This window comes from Oncorhynchus masou, unplaced genomic scaffold (assembly GCF_036934945.1).
Source record: "Oncorhynchus masou masou isolate Uvic2021 unplaced genomic scaffold, UVic_Omas_1.1 unplaced_scaffold_3412, whole genome shotgun sequence".
Classification (NCBI taxonomy): domain Eukaryota; kingdom Metazoa; phylum Chordata; class Actinopteri; order Salmoniformes; family Salmonidae; genus Oncorhynchus; species Oncorhynchus masou.
This window is the reverse complement of record NW_027009823.1, coordinates 1-17,756: the sequence shown is the minus strand read 5'-3', so window position 1 is coordinate 17,756 and position 17,756 is coordinate 1. Positions and strand designations below refer to the sequence as shown.

Genomic DNA, 17,756 nt, shown 5'->3' with positions numbered 1-17,756 from the left:
AAAAAGGGTTCTCCGACAGGGACAGTCTAAGTAGTGTCCTAAAGTAGTGTACACCACCTGCTATTGTAGGCGTCCGGGTAGTGTACACCACCTGCTATTGAAGGCGATCCGGTTAGTGTACACCACCTGCTATTGAAGGCGATCCGGTTAGTGTACACCACCTGCTATTGAAGGCGATCCGGTTAGTGTACACCACCTGCTATTGAAGGCGATCCGGTTAGTGTACACCACCTGCTATTGAAGGCGATCCGGTTAGTGTACACCACCTGCTATTGAAGGCGATCCGGTTAGTGTACACCACCTGCTATTGAAGGCGATCCGGTTAGTGTACACCACCTGCTATTGTAGGTGATCCTGGTTAGTGTACGCTATCCGGTTAGTGTACACCACCTGCTATTGAAGGCGATCCGGTTAGTGTACACCACCTGCTATTGTAGGCGATCCGGTTAGTGTACACCACCTGCTATTGAAGGCGATCCGGTTAGTGTACACCACCTGCTATTGAAGGCGATCCGGTTAGTGTACACCACCTGCTATTGAAGGCGATCCGTTAGTGCACACCACCTGCTATTGAAGGCGATCCGGGTAGTGTACACACTACCTGCTATTGAAGGCGATCCGGGTAGTGCACACCCTGCTATTGACCCGGGTGCTATTGAAGGCGATCCGGGTACCACTGCTATTGAAGGCGATCCGGGTAGTGCACACTACCTGCTATTGAAGGCGACCCGGGTAGTGCACACTACCTGCTATTGAAGATCCGGGTAGTGTACACTACCTGCTATTGAAGGCGACCCGGGTAGTGCACACTACCTGCTATTGAAGCGATCCTACCTGGGTAGTGTACACTACCTGCTATTGAAGAGCGATCCGGGTAGTGTACACTACCTGCTATTGAAGGCGATCCGGTAGTGTACACTACCTGCTATTGAAGGCGATCCGGGTAGTGTACACTACCTGCTATTGAAGGTGTACGATCCGGGTAGTGTACACTACCTGCTATTGAAGCGTTCTGGTAGTGTACACTACAAACTGCTAATGAAGGTGTCCACGCGCTATCCAGGGTAGTGTACACTACCTGCTATTGAAACCATCCTGGGTAAACACACTACCTGCTACTGAAGGGTCACCTGCTATTGAAGGAGTGACACAAGTGCAATCACATTTCTGGGTAGTGTACACTACCTGCTATTGACCCCGTAACTATCCGGGTAGTGTACCCCCGTGCTACGATCGGGTGTGTACACCCTGCTATTGAATTTACACGATCTTACACGTGTACACTACCTGTCATTGATTTTAACAGACAAAGTACCTGGGTAGAAGCAACATGACAGTGTCACTACCTGCTATTGAATCCTGTCCGCTACCTGCTGATTGAATATCTGGGTAGTGTACACTACCTGTTATTGAAGGTGTACAGACCGGCTGGGACACACTGGACTCTCCACTGTCCGTTCTGGTCAGGGTAGAGGACAAACTTAATGGGGGTGTCCACGCTCCAGCTCCTTCTCCAGGGAAAACAGGTGCTCCTTCCAGGGACAACCACCCTGAGAAAACACCACTACCTCGCCACTGGGGTCAACCTGGGGACGGACACAAGTCAATCACATTTACTCAGGAATTCACTGGTCACAAAGTGCTTTGCATTTACCCCCGTAACTACTGCATTTACCCCCGTTACTACGCGTGCATTTACCCCCGTTACTACGCGTGCAGTTACACATATTTACACGTGTATCATACATGTAATTTATTTTAACAGACAAAGTAGTTCTGGAGAGAAGCAACATGACAGGGGATGTCATCAGAACAGCGCCACCCTGTCCGCTACCTAGTGAAAGTGAATATCTGCATGTCTACGGTAGGTACCTGCTTCCTCGTCTGCACAGCTTCCTCCACCACCACACGGGCAGGAAGCCAGGAGTTCTGGTAGAAGTCAACCCGGTCCAGGAACTCTGCTCCTACCATGGCCAGAGCCTTATGGAAGCCCTCCTAAAATACACAACATGAGGAGACGACATGAGGAGGAGGAGACGACACGAGGAGGACAGGGAGAGACGACATGAAGAGGAGGAGACGACACGAATGAGGAGGAGACGACACGAAGAGGAGACGACAGGAGAGGAGACGAAGAGGAGACGACACGAAGAGGAGGAGACGACACGAAGGAGGAGAGGAGACGACATGGAGGAGGACATGAGGAGGAGACGACAGAGGAGACGACATGGAGGAGGAGGAGACGACATGAGGAGGAGACGACAGGAGGAGGAGGACATTTAGGAGACGACAGGAGGAGGAGGAGGGGAGACTTTTACAGGAGGAGGAGACGACAGGCTTGGCAGGAGGAGACGGCATGGAGGAGGAGGACGACATGAGGAGGAGACGACATGAGGAGGAGAGACGACATGAGGAGGAGGAGACGACATGAGGAGGAGGAGACGACAGGAGGAGGAGGAGGAGGAGGAGACGACAGGAGGAGGAGGAGACGACAGGAGGAGGAGACGACAGAAGAGGAGGAGACGACAGGAGGAGGAGGAGAAGACAGGAGGAGGAGGAGAAGGACATGAGGAGGAGACGACATGAGGAGGAGGAGACGAGGAGGAGAAGACATGAGGAGGAGGAGACGACAGGAGGAGGAGACGACATGAGGAGGAGACGACATGAGGAGGAGAAGACGACAGGAGGAGGAGACGACAGGAGGAGGAGACGACAGGAGGAGGAGACGACAGGAGGAGGAGACGACAGGAGGAGGAGGACGACAGGAGACAGGAAATGTCACGAAACATAAGGCGACACCAGGAGAAATCACCAGTCTTGCAGCACATGAAGGACATCGTAACAGCTGCTCAAGTAAATACAGGATAGATAAACATCTTTCTACAAGGAAAACTAAAGGTCGCTAAAGGTCTCCCTCACTGACTCACTCAGGAGTCCTTTGTCAGTCCCAGTCAGTCTCTCCCTCACTGACTCACTCCCTTTGTAAGAGTCTCTCTCCCTCACTGACTGACTCACTCCCCTTTGTCAGTCCTAGTCAGTCTCTCCCTCACTGACTGACTCCAGTCTTCCCTCACTGACTCAGTCCAGTAAGTCAGTCTCTCCCTCACTGACTCACTCCTTGCTTTGTCAGTCCATCGTCACTGACTCACTCCCTCCTAGTAAACATCTTTCCCTCACTGACTGACTCCCTTGTCAGTCCTAGTCAGTCTCCCTCACTGACTGACTCAGTCCCTTTGTCAGTCCTAGTCAGTCTCTCCCTCACTGACTGACTCCTTGTCAGTCCTAGTCAGTCTCTCCCTCACTGACTCACTCCCTTTGTCAGTCCTAGTCTCTCCCTCACTGACTGACTCCCTTTGTCAGTCCCAGTCAGTCTCTCCCTCACTGACTGACTCCTTTGTCAGTCCTAGTCAGTCTCTCCCTCACTGACTGACTCCCTTTGTCAGTCCCAGTCAGTCTCTCCCTCACTGACTGACTCCCTTTGTCAGTCCTAGTCAGTCTCTCCTCACTGACTCAGACTCCCTTTGTCAGTCCCAGTCAGTCTCTCCCTCACTGACTGACTCCCTTTGTCAGTCCTAGTCAGTCTCTCCTCACTGACTGACTGACTCCTTTGTCAGTCCTAGTCAGTCTCTCCCTCACTGACTGACTCCCTTTGTCAGTCCTAGTCAGTCTCTCCCTCACTGACTGACTCCCTTTGTCAGTCCTAGTCAGTCTCTCCCTCACTGACTCTCCCTTTGTCACCTAGACTGACTCCTCCTTTGTCAGTCCTAGTCAGTCTCTCCCTCACTGACTGACTCACTCCCTTTGTCAGTCCTAGTCAGTCTCTCCCTCACTGACTGACTCCCTTTGTCAGTCCTAGTCAGTCTCTCCCTCACTGACTGACTCCCTTTGTCAGTCCTAGTCAGTCTCTCCCCTCACTGACTGACTCCCTTTGTCAGTCCTAGTCAGTCTCTCCCTCACTGACTGACTCCCTTTGTCAGTCCTAGTCAGTCTCTCCCTCACTGACTGACTCCCTTTGTCAGTCCTAGTCAGTCTCTCCCTCACTGACTGACTCCCTTTGTCAGTCCCTGTCAGTCTCTCCCTTGACTGACTCCCTTTGTCAGTCCTAGTCAGTCTCTCCCTCACTGACTGACTCCCTTTGTCAGTCCTAGTCAGTCTCTCCCTCACTGACTCACTCCCTTTGTCAGTCCTAGTCAGTCTCTCCCTCACTGACTGACTGACTCCCTCTTTGTCAGTCCTAGTCAGTCTCCTCACTGACTGACTCCCTTGTCAGTCCTAGTCAGTCTCTCCTCACTGACTGACTCCCTTTGTCAGTCCTAGTCAGTCTCTCCTCACTGACTGACTCCCAGTCTTCAGTCTCTCCCTCACTGACTCCTCCCTTGTCAGTCTCAGTCAGTCTCCCTGACTGACTCCCCTCCTTTGTCAGTCCTAGTCAGTCTCTCCCTCACTGACTGACTCCCTTTGTCAGTCCTAGTCAGTCTCTCCCTCACTGACTCACTCCCTTTGTCAGTCCCAGTCAGTCTCTCCCTCACTGACTGACTCCCTTTGTCAGTCCTAGTCCCTAGTCAGTCTCTCCCTCACTGACTGACTCCCTTTGTCAGTCCTAGTCAGTCTCTCCCTCTCACTCCCTTTGTCACTGACTCAGTCTCTCCCTCACTGACTGACTCCCTTTGTCAGTCCTAGTCAGTCTCTCCTCACTGACTCACTCCCCCCTTTGTCAGTCCTAGTCAGTCTCTCCCTCACTGACTCACTCCCTTTGTCAGTCCTAGTCAGTCTCTCCCCACTCACTGACTGACTCCCTCCCTTTGTCAGTCCTAGTCAGTCTCCCTCCCTCACTGACTGACTCCCTTGTCAGTCCTAGTCAGTCTCTCCCTCACTGACTGACTCCCTTTCAGTCAGTCAGTCTCTCAGTCTCTCCCTCACTGACTGACTCCCTTGTCAGTCTCAGTCAGTCTCTCCTCACTGACTGACTCCCTTTGTCAGTCCTAGTCAGTCTCTCCCTCACTGACTCCCTCCCTTTGTCAGTCCTAGTCAGTCTCTCCCTCACTGACTCACTCCCTTTGTCAGTCCTAGTCAGTCTCTCCCTCACTGACTGACTCCCTCCCTTTGTCAGTCCTAGTCAGTCACTGTCTCCCTCCCCACTGACTGACTCCACTCCTTTGTCAGTCCTAGTCAGTCTCCCCTCACTGACTGACTCCCTTTGTCAGTCCTAGTCAGTCTCTCCCTCACTGACTGACTCCCTTTGTCAGTCCTAGTCAGTCTCTCCCTCACTGACTGACTCCCTCCCTTTGTCAGTCCTAGTCAGTCTCTCCCTCACTGACTCCCTCCCTTTGTCAGTCCTAGTCAGTCTCTCCCTCACTGACTCCCTCCCTTTGTCAGTCCCAGTCAGTCTCTCCCTCACTGACTGACTCCCTTTGTCAGTCCTAGTCAGTCTCTCCCTCACTGACTGACTCCCTTTGTCAGTCCTAGTCAGTCTCTCCCCTCACTGACTGACTCCCTTTGTCAGTCCTAGTCAGTCTCTCCCTCACTGACTGACTCCTTTGTCAGTCCCAGTCTCTCCCTCACTGTCAGTCCCTTTGTCAGTCAGTCTCTCTCTCACACACTCCCGCTGCCACTTATGGCACTGATGTGCGTGCACACACACACACACACACACACACACACGTTAGCGCAAACATAAAGCACGTGCAATGATCGTCACACACACACACACACACACAGCACTAACATCACCACCGTCATGTCGTAGCATCTGTCTGAGCGTGTGGTACGTGTGTGAGCAGCTGAGAGTTTGGTGAGACAGGACAAGAAAAATTGACAAGGTGACAATTGATTGGATCAGGAAATCACAGGGCCGTTGAGTAGCGCAGCCTGTCACAATCCACAGTGGCTTTCCAGGGTATGACGAATGAATAGCATCGACGACCAGCCTCTCACAGAGTAATAAGTAAGTGCTCCTGGTCTGGGAAAGGTGTGGGAAATGGAGGAAAATGGATGGACCAAGAGTTTATTCCCCCCTCTGCCCTCCCCATTCCCCATCTGAGACAGATGATAAATCACTGGTGTTTGACCTACTTGTCCAATCGATGTACAGAGTTTAAAAGGCGACTGCACTTCTTGAATTGTCCCTAGTTTTAGATTTGGATCCTTAAGAAACGCTAGCTGCCGTGACTGAACTCAAAACGTGAGTTGGTATCGGGGTGTGGTTTCATGTGGGTGTGGTTTCATGTGGGTGTGGTTTCATGTGGGTGTTTGCAGGTGGGAAGAGTTAGCCAAATTATTTAGCCAATTAGCTTCAGCCGACTGGTGTGTGACTGTGGCAATTGTTGGTTTGACTTTGGATAGCTTATCTCGAGGACGAGTTGAGGACTGTCAATAAAATACACCAATGTAAGTATGAATATTTTCAAGCTTGGCATTTTTTTTAATTTTTTTTTTTACAATTTATAGTTGGTTTGAGGATTTTGTTATTGAAATTTGAAGCAAATGGAATTTTACATATTGTCCCATGTACATTGTGTCATTTACCAAATGGACCCTAACTAGCCCCATAGGGATATCCAAAGTCAACTCAAATTTACCACAGGCATTACGATCAGGGACAACTGAGGGAGAGGGGGTAATGTATAACCTTTACATTATATCAGGATATGTCACTGAGGGAGAGGGGGTAATGTATAACCTTTACATTATATCAGGGATCCTATTGAAATATTGAGTGCCTGGAAGCGATCACGTGTGGAAGGCATCGATAAGGGGAGAGAGACATGGATTAGGCATCAAGGGGGGTTGAGGTCAGGTCAGCTTAAGGAAGGAGGAATGGTTTAACCTATGACCTCTTCCTGTCGAACAATAACTGTCAGGGTAGGAGAGAAGGAGGAGAGCATCTCATCTGGAGTTTATATACTTGTGTTGGTGGAAACGTGTTTTGTCTAATGTATTGATCCTCTGGGAGAATTAACTTGGTTAAGCTTTCATAATGTCAGTGGAGTTTATTAGAACCTAACAAAACAAACCCAACATTAATTTACGTTGTGATTCGGCGGCGGCGGTGGTATACCGAGAAGGTATGTTTCCCCCTGTCAGATTGGTGGTGGTGGTGGTGGTATACCGAGAAGGTATGTTTCCCCCTGTCAGATTGGTGGTGGTGGTGGTATACCGAGAAGGTATGTTTCCCCCTGTCAGATTGGTGGTGGTGGTGGTGGTATACCGAGAAGGTATGTTTCCCCTGTCAGATTGGTGGTGGTGGTGGTGGTATACCGAGAAGGTATGTTTCCCCCTGTCAGATTGGTGGTGGTGGTGGTATACCGAAGGTATGTTTCCCCCTGTCAGATTGGTGGTGGTGGTGGTATACCGAGAAGGTATGTTTCCCCCTGTCAGATTGGTGGTGGTGGTGGTGGTATACCGAGAAGGTATGTTTCCCCCTGTCAGATTGGTGGTGGTGGTGGTGGTATACCGAGAAGGTATGTTTCCCCTGTCAGATTGGTGGTGGTGGTGGTGGTATACCGAGAAGGTATGTTTCCCCCTGTCAGATTGGTGGTGGTGGTGGTGGTATACCGAGAAGGTATGTTTCCCCCTGTCAGATTGGTGGTGGTGGTGGTATACCGAGAAGGTATGTTTCCCCCTGTCAGATTGGTGGTGGTGGTGGTGGTATACCGAGAAGGTATGTTTCCCCCTGTCAGATTGGTGGTGGTGGTGGTATACCGAGATTGATAGGTATGTTTCCCCCTGTCAGATTGGTGGTGGTGGTGGTATACCGAGAAGGTATGTTTCCCCCTGTCAGATTGGTGGTGGTGGTATACCGAGAAGGTATGTTTCCCCCTGTCAGATTGGTGGTGGTGGTGATGGTATACCGAGAAGGTATGTTTCCCCTGTCAGATTGGTGGTGGTGGTGGTATACCTGAAGGATGTTTCCCCTGTCAGATAGGTGGTGGTGGTGGTGGTGGTATACCGAGAAGGTATGTTTCCCCCTGTCAGATTGGTGGTGGTGGTGGTGGTGGTATACCGAAAGGTATGTTTCCCCCTGTCAGATTGGTGGTGGTGGTGGTGGTATACCGAGAAGGTATGTTTCCCCCTGTCAGATTGGTGGTGGTGGTGGTATACCGAGAAGGTATGTTTCCCCCTGTCAGATTGGTGGTGGTGGTATACCGAGAAGGTATGTTTCCCCCTGTCAGATTGGTGGTGGTGGTGGTGGTATACCGAGAAGGTATGTTTCCCCCTGTCAGATTGGTGGTGGTGGTGGTGGTATACCGAGAAGGTATGTTTCCCCTGTCAGATTGGTGGTGGTGGTGGTGGTATACCGAGAAGGTATGTTTCCCCCTGTCAGATTGGTGGTGGTGGTGGTATACCGAGAAGGTATGTTTCCCCCTGTCAGATTGGTGGTGGTGGTGGTATACCGAGAAGGTATGTTTCCCCCTGTCAGATTGGTGGTGGTGGTGGTATACCGAGAAGGTATGTTTCCCCCTGTCAGATTGGTGGTGGTGGTGGTATACCGAGAAGGTATGTTTCCCCCTGTCAGATTCAGAAGTATGGACTCAGGAAGAAGAGACTAATTCAACCAGACAGCCTGGTAGGGCCTTAGTTATTCAGAAACACTGGCAGAGCTCAAATCTTGACATCTCTGAGCTTGTCTGGCGCCGGTTGGACGCCACAACAAGGTGTTAACGGGGGACTATATTAATAGTTGTGTGTGTGTGTGTGTGTGTGTGTGTGTGAACTGACACACACACAGCTGTACGGACTGAAGGCTGGTCTCTCAGCCCTTTTAATAGGTTATATTTCCACACACACGGTACGCTGCACATTGACTGACCTTGGTGTCCTGGCTCTTGCTGTTCCAGCGTGGGTTAAGGTGTCCGACGCGGGCGCTGAGAGTGGTAGAGACAGCGTAGCGAGCCTCTCCATCATACTGGGAGATCCCGTTGTCCACAGCATCCACCTCCTCCACCAAGTTCTCATACAGCTACAGAGAACAGAGAGCGTTACATCCACCTCGTTCTCATACAGAGAACATTACATCCACCTAGTTCTCATACAGAGAACATTACATCCACCTAGTTCTCATACAGCTACAGAGAACGTTACATCCACCTCGTTCTCATACAGAGAACAGAGAACATTACATCCACCTAGTTCTCATACAGCTACAAAAGAACAGAGAACGTTACATCCACCTCGTTCTCATACAGAGAACAGAGAACGTTACATCCACCTCGATACAGAGAACAGAGAACATTACATCCACCAAGTTATCATACAGAGAACAGAGAACATTACATCCACCTAGTTCTCATTCAGCTACAGAGAACAGAACATGGCAGAGAGGTTATCAATAGGGATGTAGCTCCCCCCCCCTCAGTCTTACCTTATCATAGAGCACCTCCAGCTGTCTGTCCCCTTCCTTCAGGGAGGTGAGCTGAGAAAGGACCCTCCGGCCAAAATGAAGGTAGACCAAACCAGCCGAGCTCAACTTGGTCACCCAGGGCTTCTCTGGACACAGGCTGTGGAACGTCTCGGAGAAGGTCCTGGATAAGCAGAGAACATGTTATGTCTCCATCTTGTAGAAATATCCCCCTCCCCTTTCCATGCATAATCTACCGCCTCTATGATTATACTAATCCCATGTTTATGGGCCATCAGATACTTGGACACAGGCTGCTGAATGTGCCCCTAGACGTCTTGGACAGAGAATGCTGAATGTGCCCCTAGACGTCTTGGACAGAGAATGCTGAATGTGCCCCTAAACGTCCTGGACAGAGAATGCTGAATGTGCCCCTAAACGTCCTAGACAGAGAATGCTGAATGTGCCCCTAAACGTCCTAGACAGAGAATGCTGAATGTGCCCTAAACGTCCTGGACAGAGAATGCTGAATGTGCCCTAAACGTCCTGGACAGAGAATGCTGAATGTGCCCTAAACGTCCTGGACAGAGAATGCTGAATGTGCCCCTAAACGTCCTGGACAGAGAATGCTGAATGTGCCCCTAAACATCCTGGACAGAGAATGCTGAATGTGCCCTAGACGTCCTGGACAGAGAATGCTGAATGTGCCCCTAAACGTCCTGGACAGAGAATGCTGAATGTGCCCCTAAACGTCCTGGACAGAGAATGCTGAATGTGCCCTAAACGTCCTGGACAGAGAATGCTGAATGTGCCCCTAAACATCCTGGACAGAGAATGCTGAATGTGCCCCTAAACGTCCTGGACAGAGAATGCTGAATGTGCCCCTAAACGTCCTGGACAGAGAATGCTGAATGTGCCCTAAACGTCCTGGACAGAGAATGCTGAATGTGCCCCTAAACATCCTGGACAGAGAATGCTGAATGTGCCCCTAAACGTCCTGGACAGAGAATGCTGAATGTGCCCTAAACGTCCTGGACAGAGAATGCTGAATGTGCCCCTAAACGTCCTAGACAGAGAATGCTGAATGTGCCCCTAAACGTCCTGGACAGAGAATGCTGAATGTGCCCTAAACGTCCTGGACAGAGAATGCTGAATGTGCCCCTAAACGTCCTGGACAGAGAATGCTGAATGTGCCCTAAACGTCCTGGACAGAGAATGCTGAATGTGCCCCTAAACGTCCTGGACAGAGAATGCTGAATGTGCCCCTAAACGTCCTGGACAGAGAATGCTGAATGTGCCCTAAACGTCCTGGACAGAGAATGCTGAATGTGCCCTAAACGTCCTGGACAGAGAATGCTGAATGTGCCCCTAAACATCCTGGACAGAGAATGCTGAATGTGCCCTAAACATCCTAGACAGAGAATGCTGAATGTGCCCCTAAACATCCTAGACAGAGAATGCTGAATGTGCCCCTAAACATCCTAGACAGAGAATGCTGAATGTGCCCCTAAACGTCCTGGACAGAGAATACTGAATGTGCCCTAAACATCCTGGACAGAGAATACTGAATGTGCCCCTAAACATCCTGGACAGAGAATGCTGAATGTGCCCCTAAACATCCTGGACAGAGAATGCTGAATGTGCCCCTAAACATCCTGGACAGAGAATGCTGAATGTGCCCCTAAACGTCTTGGACAGAGAATGCTGAATGTGCCCCTAAACGTCTTGGACAGAGAATGCTGAATGTGCCCCTAGACGTCCTGGACAGAGAGCAGCACACCCACCTATCACTCACTCTGTCTCGTTCAAATTCTAAAGCTTTATTCTAATTCTAAAGCAGATCGCCCATCATTCACAAAGACTTATCTAAACTCTAAAGCTTTATTGTCTATCAACTTTATACAAGACAGACAAGTGTTTATTTGGCTTGAGGCGAGTCTCCTCTAACACAACCATTCTTGGTTTCAGCAGAATAACAGCAGGGTGTGATGTCTGTCTTTAAAGACTGGCTGGATGCTCATTGAAAACAGTATCAGGTGGTGAACGGCAGGATGTGACCTCGGTCTTTAAAGACTGGCTGGGGGGATAACGGCAGGATGTGACCTCGGTCTTTAAAGACTGGCTGAGGGATAACGGCAGGATGTGACCTCGGTCTTTAAAGACTGGCTGAGGGTGAACGGCAGGATGTGACCTCGGTCTTTAAAAACTGTCTGGGTGCTCATTGAAAACAGTTTATCAGGTGGTGAACGGCAGGATGTGACCTCGGTCTTTAAAGACTGGCTGATGCTCATATTGAAAACAGTATCAGGTGGTGAACGGCAGGAAAATGATTCTATCTGTTCCATCCATGACAAATGAATTAGTGTCATTTAAAACGTAAAGCAGTAGTCTACTTGTTAAATAGTTTTGCTGTTGGTGATTGTACTGATCATATCAGAGGTTATGTTCACGTAGCATTAACTAGAGGTAGCCTAGATGTGTTATCAACCGAGGAAGCATCCTTCTGCTTCTTCCAAAAAAATAGGTTAATAGACTATTTAAAATCCAATTTAAAATCAATGTGGTTCATTTAAAAAGAGACGTAAAAATGAGATTAGATTAGATTGATAATACGACTCTAGAGTCTTGTCAATACAGACTGATCAGAACAGGAAAAGCAGAACACACAGATGAAATTAGAACAATCCCCACCAGGGACTCTGGACGCCAGCGGCTGGCTGCCAAGAGCAAGACAGTGCTTTCAGCAAAGGCTAAAGGTAAATGAAAAAATAAAATAAATGAACACTCCTTTTGGCTTTCAGTGATATGTCTCTACACACGTGCTGCCTTTCATTTTCTAGTGGGCCAGTTGATAATGCTAATCAGCTGTTAATGTCAATCAACTCTACCCAGGGAGGTGTCTACTGAGCGCGTGAGGAGATGAGTGCCTCACAGCAGGGGGCCTGCAGTGGTCATTTAATTCTGGCTTAATTGAGAGAATGGTAACGTGACAAATAGCACCCTATTCCCCTACAGTGCACTATGGGCCCTTAGCACTATGGGCTCTGGTCTAAAGTAGTGCACTATATAGGGAATAGGGCTCTGGTCTAAAGTAGTGCACTATATAGGGAATAGGGCTCTTTTATTTTACCTTTATTTAACTAGGCAAGTCAGTTAAGAACAAATTCTTATTTTCAATGACGGCCTAGGAACAGTGGGGTTAACTGCCTGCTTCAGGGGCAGAACGACAGATTTGTACCTTGTCAGCTCAGGGGTTTGAACTTGCAACCTTCTGGTTACTAGTCCAACACTCTAACCACTAACCGCTACCCTGCCGCCCCACGGAATTGTGCTCTGGTATAAAGTAGTGCACTATATAGGGAATAGGGTGCCATTAGGGACGCTTGCCACTTCCAGCCCCGCTGCCCGCTGAGCGCCAAGCGTCAGATACTGGAGTGGCATGCTGTGTGGCACACGGTCGATAACTAGCAATGGAATCCCTGCATCAATTATACAGAGAAGGCAGTTAAATATGGACAAACAGAGAAGGACACAGTGGAGCCATCAATCACCCACCTGTCTGTCAGTCTGACACAAATGTATTTCTGTCCGAAAGTTACATAATCATGTGACCTACTGAACGTAACAGACTTGTATGAAGCTTGGTGTTCTGTGTTTGCCATGTTGTTACCCGTTGCCATGTTGTTGCCATGTTGTTACCCGTTGCCATGTTGTTGCCATGTTGTTACCCGTTGCCATGTTGTTACCCGTTGCCATGTTGTTACCCGTTGCCATGTTGTTGCCATGTTGTTACCCGTTGCCATGTTGTTACCCGTTGCTATGTTGTTGCCATGTTGTTACCCGTTGCCATGTTGTTACCCGCTGCCATGTTGTTGCCATGTTGTTGCCCGTTGCCATTTGTTGCCATGTTGTTACCGTTGCCATGTTGTTGCCATGTTGTTACCCGTTGCCATGTTGTTGCCATGTTGTTACCCATTGCCATGTTGTTACCCGTTGCTATGTTGTTGCCATGTTGTTACCGTTGCTATGTTGTTGCCATGTTGTTACCGTTATGTTGTTGCCATGTTGTTGCCATGTTGTTACCCGTTGCCATGTTGTTGCCATGTTGTTACCCGTTGCCATGTTGTTGCCATGTTGTTACCCGTTGCCATGTTGTTACCGTTGCTATGTTGCCATGTTGTTACCCGTTGTTGTTGCCATGTTGTTACCCGCCATACGCCATGTTGTTACCGTTGCCATGTTGTTGCCATGTTGTTACCCGTTGCCATGTTGTTGCCATGTTGTTACCCATTGCCATGTTGTTACCCGCTATGTTGTTGCCATGTTGTTACCAGTTGCTATGTTGTTGCCATGTTGTTACCCGTATGTTGTTGCCATGTTGTTGCCATGTTGTTACCCGTTGCCATGTTGTTGCCATGTTGTTACCCGTTGCCATGTTGTTGCCATGTTGTTACCGTTGCCATGTTGTTACCCGTTGTTGCCATGTTGTTACCCGTTGCCATGTTGTTGCCGTTGCCATGTTGTTGCCATGTTGTTACCCGCTGCCATGTTGTTGCCATGTTGTTACCGTTGCCATGTTGTTGCCATGTTGTTACCCGTTGCCATGTTGTTACCCGTTGCCATGTTGTTGCCATGTTGTTACCCGTTGCCATGTTGTTGCCATGTTGTTACCCGTTGCCATGTTGTTGCCATGTTGTTACCCGCTATGTTGTTGCCATGTTGTTACCCGCTGTTGTTGCCATGTTGTTACCCGCTATGTTGTTGCCATGTTGTTACCCGTTGCTATGTTGTTGCCATGTTGTTACCCGTTGCCATGTTGTTGCCATGTTGTTACCCGTTGCCATGTTGTTGCCATGTTGTTACCCGTTGTTGCCATGTTGTTACCCGTTGCCATGTTGTTGCCATGTTGTTACCATGTTGTTGCCATGTTGTTACCCGTTGCTATGTTGTTGCCATGTTGTTACCCGTTGCTATGTTGTTGCCATGTTGTTACCGTTGCTATGTTGTTGCCATGTTGTTACCGTTGCCATGTTGTTGCCATGTTGTTACCCATTGCCCGCTATGTTGTTGCCATGTTGTTACCCGTTGCCATGTTGTTGCCATGTTGTTGCCATGTTGTTACCCGCTGCCATGTTGTTGCCATGTTGTTACCGTTGCTATGTTGTTGCCATGTTGTTACCCGTTGCCATGTTGTTGCCATGTTGTTACCCATGTTGTTGCCATGTTGTTACCCTGTTCAAACACGTTGCCATGTTGTTACCCGTTGCCATGTTGTTGCCATGTTGTTACCCGTTGCCATGTTGTTGCCATGTTGTTACCCGCCATGTTGTTACCGTTGCCATGTTGTTACCCGTTGCTATGTTGTTGCCATGTTGTTACCCGTTGCCATGTTGTTGCCATGTTGTTACCCGTTGCCATGTTGTTGCCATGTTGTTACCCGTTGCCATGTTGTTGCCATGTTGTTACCCGTTGCCATGTTGTTACCCGTTGCTATGTTGTTGCCATGTTGTTACCCGTTGCCATGTTGTTGCCATGTTGTTACCCGTTGCCATGTTGTTGCCATGTTGTTACCCGTTGCCATGTTGTTGCCATGTTGTTACCATGTTGTTGCCATGTTGCCATGTTGTTACTCCGCCCATGTTGTTGCCATGTTGTTACCCGTTGCCATGTTGTTGCCATGTTGTTACCCGTTGCCATGTTGTTGCCATGTTGTTACCCGTTGCCATGTTGTTGCCATGTTGTTACCCGTTGCTATGTTGTTGCCATGTTGTTACCCGTTGCTATGTTGTTGCCATGTTGTTACCCATTGCTATGTTGTTACCCGTTGCTATGTTGTTGCCATGTTGTTACCCATTGCTATGTTGTTACCCGTTGCTATGTTGTTGCCATGTTGTTACCCATTGCTATGTTGTTCCCCGTTGCTATGTTGTTGCCATGTTGTTACCCGTTGCTATGTTGTTGCCATGTTGTTACCCATTGCTATGTTGTTACCCGTTGCTATGTTGTTGCCATGTTGTTACCCATTGCTATGTTGTTACCCGTTGCTATGTTGTTGCCATGTTTTTAAAACCTGTTGCCATGTTGTTGCCATGTTGTTACCTGTTGCTGCCATGCTATTACCATGCTGCTGCCATGTTACCTGCTGCCATGTTGTTACCATGTTGTTACCCGTTGCTATGTTGTTGCCATGTTTTAAAACCTGTTGCCATGTTGTTACCTGTTGCTGCCATGCTATTACCATGCTGTTGCCATGTTGTTCTATAAACCCATCCCCACTTTCTTTTCCTTATGCCCTCTGCCTAAAACAGGCTTACTTAGATTTTGGGTGCCAGAGGGCCTGGGTGTTGCTATGCGGGATGGGGCAGAATCGATACAGGTAGAGTATCGCCATATTATTGACGATATTATATTGATTATATGACTCCATGTATCAATTATTTTGTTTTAAAGCTGGCCTTTTTATAGGGAGTCAACGTTAGCCAGCGCCACCACCTGAGATAGCAGCTAGAGATAATATCAGGAGGAAAGGAGGGAGAGGGAGGGGGAGGCGAGGGGAGGGGAGGAGGGGGGAAGCAGAGGGAGGTGGAGGGGGAGGAGGGGGGAAGCAGGAGGGAGGGGGAGGGGGGATGGAGGGGGAGGAGGGGGGGAAGCAGAGGGAGGGGGAGGGGATGGAGGGGGAGGAGGGGGGAAGCAGAGGGAGGGGGGAGCGGGGAGGTGGAGGGGGGGGATGGGGAGGGGGAGGCGAGGGAGGGGGAGGCGAGGGAGGGAGGAGGGGGGATGGAGGGGGAGGAGGGGGGATGGAGGGGGAGGAGGGGGGAAGAGAGGGAGGGGGAGGGGATGGAGGGGGAGGGGAGGGGGAAGCAGAGGGAGGGGGGAGGCGAGGGAGGGGGAGAAGTAGGGAGGGGGAGGAGGGGGGATGGAGGGGGGAGGCGAGGGGAGGGGGAGGCGAGGGAGGGAGGAGGGGGGATGGAGGGGGAGGAGGGGGGAAGCAGAGGGAGGGGGAGGCGAGGGAGGGTGGGGGAGGGGGAGAATGATGGAGAAGCTTAGTTCTCTCTCTCCTACCTGCTGGGGGAAACCCTGGCATTTCCATACCAATCAGTAGACAGACAGGTAATTGACTGATAAATCATTAATGTGATGACAAGATTTAGCCACATAAAATACATGATTTCTTATATGCGATGTCAGTGTGCCTTCTATAAATTCACATCTCTGCAATCATGTGCTCTAAGACTACAGCTTGTGGTTGGTATCAGGTGCTCTAAGACTACAGCTTGTGGTTGGTATCAGGTGCTCTAAGACTACAGCTTGTGGTTGGTATCAGGTGCTCTAAGACTACAGCTTGTGGTTGGTATCAGGTGCTCTAAGACTACAGCTTGTGGTTGGTATCAGGTGCTCTAAGACTACAGCTTTGTGGTTGGTATCAGGTGCTCTAAGACTACAGCTTGTGGTTGGTATCAGGTGCTCTAAGACTACAGCTTGTGGTTGGTATCAGGTGCTCTAAGACTACAGCTTGTGGTTGGTATCAGGTGCTCTAAGACTACAGCTTGTGGTTGGTATCAGGTGCTCTAAGACTACAGCTTGTGGTTGGTATCAGGTGCTCTAAGACTACAGCTTGTGGTTGGTATCAGTCAGTATGTAATACTGCAGCGGCACGCTACTCCGCGGGCCAAGGACACGATGTTCTTTTCAGAGGTAGACTGGCAGTGACAAACATCCAAATACTCCATCTACACGTGAATCCCATTGTCAAATTGCGATACGGTTCTAGAAACAAATAGCTCTTTATTTCTCACATCATATCAAAAATCATTTAAAATCGTAAAATACAAAACTTACAGTTTTAACCGGTTTTTTCTCAGGTGCAGCCGACAGTATTTTTTCACTGACAACACTTTTCTGACGGCGGTTTTCGTTACACACAGGTGTGGCCTTCTTCTTACATAAACATAAACAAGCCCCGGGACAGGTAGCCGGGGCTGGGGCAGGTAGCCGGGGCTGGGGCAGGTAGCCGGGCTGGTAGCCGGGGCTGGGGCAGGTAGCCGGGGCTGGGGCAGGTAGCCGGGACTGGGGCAGGTGGCCGGGACTGGGGCAGGTAGCCGGGACTGGGGCAGGTAGCCTGGACTGGGGCAGGTAGCCGGGACTGGGGCAGGTAGCCGGGACTGGGGCAGGTAGCCGGGACTGGGGCAGGTAGCCGGGACTGGGGCAGGTAGTCTAGTGGTTAGAGCGTTGGGCCAGTAACTGAAAGGTTGCTGGATCGAATTCCCGAGCTGACAAGGTAAAAATCTGTCATTCTGCCCCTGAACAAGGCAGTTAACCCACTGTTCCTCGGCTGTCGTTCTGACCCTCAACAAGGCAGTTAACCCACTGTTCCTAGGCCGTCATTGTAGCAATACGTAACTGAACGAAGTATTGGCTA

At 49.7% G+C, this 17,756-nt stretch overlaps 1 pseudogene; it reads right to left on the bottom strand.

The window, feature by feature from the left end:
- Positions 1–17,551, bottom strand: part of LOC135534442 (MYG1 exonuclease-like) — a 34,444-nt pseudogene extending 16,893 nt beyond the window's left edge.
- Between the last annotated feature and the right edge of the window lie 205 nt (positions 17,552–17,756).